The sequence below is a fragment of the Oryzias melastigma genome, unplaced genomic scaffold (assembly GCF_002922805.2).
Source record: "Oryzias melastigma strain HK-1 unplaced genomic scaffold, ASM292280v2 sc00857, whole genome shotgun sequence".
Taxonomy (NCBI): Eukaryota; Metazoa; Chordata; class Actinopteri; order Beloniformes; family Adrianichthyidae; genus Oryzias; species Oryzias melastigma.
Window position 1 is genome coordinate 1 of NW_023417443.1, and position 1,987 is coordinate 1,987.

At 37.0% G+C, this 1,987-nt stretch overlaps 1 long non-coding RNA gene across 2 annotated transcripts; it reads left to right on the forward strand.

Annotated features, from left to right (window-relative positions):
* Positions 1-10: 10 nt before the first annotated feature.
* LOC112138416 lies at positions 11-1,987 on the forward strand. 2 transcript variants are annotated; one of them, XR_004947554.1, is made up of 7 exons: positions 11-216; positions 285-418; positions 513-554; positions 829-976; positions 1,095-1,262; positions 1,679-1,758; positions 1,871-1,987. It is a non-coding gene; the product is annotated as an uncharacterized LOC112138416 (long non-coding RNA). The 2 variants fall into 2 exon arrangements; XR_002917778.2 differs by having other exon boundaries at positions 11-418.

The following is a 1,987-nucleotide window of genomic DNA, read 5'->3' on the forward strand; positions in this document are numbered from 1 at the left end:
TGCTCCCTAGTAACATGATACAGCCAGAATTACTGACAGCCAAAACGTGTCAACCAATGTCTTTGTAACATCTCAAAAGTTTGTGCTGAGACTGATGGAACCCATGAAACATGACAACCATTACATGTGAAATCAATACTGTCTCAACAATCTCAGAGAGTGATCACCTCAAGCATGTGTTGAGGAAAAACCTTGAATTCTGAAAGCAATGAAATGGTACGGCAAACAAATGGTACGGCAAAACAAATGGTACAGCCAATAAATTCTCTGCCCCTACTTGTCAGGCATGTGCTGTGAGTCTGTGGGTTTCCCCCTCGGGCAGGTGCCGAGGAAGCATCCTCCTATGCATGCGGTGGGAGTATGAGGTACCACTACCATCTCGGTGTGGTGATAGAGCCTCCAAGATGCACTTATGAAGGTAAGACTAATATGAATGCATAATTCTTAAAAAAGTAGTTACTTAAGCAGTATTTTATTTCTAACTGTATTTTCCTTCTTCTTTGGGTTCTCAGCACTTTACAGCCTCCTGTGCAGTCCTAAAGAAGTTACTAAAGGTAAGACTTAGTCATGTAAAAATATGGATTTCTGTGTCAACTATTCCCTAACACTTTTTAACACAATGTATGTAAAACATGATCAATTATAATTAATTTCACTAAAATATAACAAGATGCAAATTATAAAATCTACACCTCCTTAGACTATATTAAAAGCATACTAATAACCAACATTCACTGTTAATAATCTTCTCCAGTTTATTCTTCTAATGCTGCATCAAAATTCTAATCTGAAACTAACCAGACATAATCTATTATCTTCTTCCAACAGAAAAGACTCCAAACTTCTGACAAGGACCAGCGCTGAAAGAATTCAAGTCTCATCTAAAAGAAAACACAAAATTCCTGCCAACAACCCTCCACTCCAACTATCTGTTATCGCTCACACTGGGAGAGATCCATTTGCTGCAGTATTGAAGGTATTACTGCTACTAACGTGGACAGAAACACTGACTAAAATTCTAATATCCATAACAACATGGCCATGTATTCATATTATTACAAAGGGGAAGTCAATGAAAGCTTTCTGTGTTACAGCTTTTCTGCAGAGAGTCCAGCTACACATCATCCATTTTCCAAACAACAGTTATATGTTCCTGGAATGCTGTGACCTTTTCATGCCAAATCCCAGTGAAGACAACACAACCTGAAAGCTGTCCACTTCATCCACGGGCCGCTGAGGAACATGCAGCTATAACCCTCAAGGTAATATTATACAATGTCTTGGATTCTACACTTAAAAAATGCTGATGACATAACTGGGATGTGTCAAGAGTAAAACATGTATTTACTCTTTTTAACCCTATAACATTTCAATTTATTGGATTGTTTTTCTCAAAATAACATCTTCATTTGTTTGAATTGTCAATTACATTACATCATGTAAAACTGCACATTTTCCATGTCACTGAATATAACTGACACCTAACTACGCACACTGACCATTCATACGCTGATACCACAATCACTGTGAAGCATCCATTTGCTGAAGTAGGCTATTGAAAGTATCACTACCGTTACAACTGCAATTATTTCTAAAAGAAACTATAACCACAATAAAATATCAATAACATCTCAAATCAATATTCATTGTCATCTATTGTGTTTCATCTGTTTTACAGTCCATCTATCCATCCCTCCATCCATTAATTTACAAAGGATGTCTTGTACCTACTTGGGATGCTACCAGGCGCACAATTGGGTAAATAATAAAACTGAAATGATTTCTATAACTAACTAAAAAACATAAAAACATCAAGAATATCTCGCAGTCATATTAATTGTCAGCTATCTGTCTTTTACCTGTTTTACAGATCATCCTTCCATTCATTTCTCAAAGATGTCTCATACCTTCCTGGGACGCTGTCAACTATCCCAGACACATTTAAACACACCCTGGATACTTCACCTGGTGTCCAGCATCAACTGTT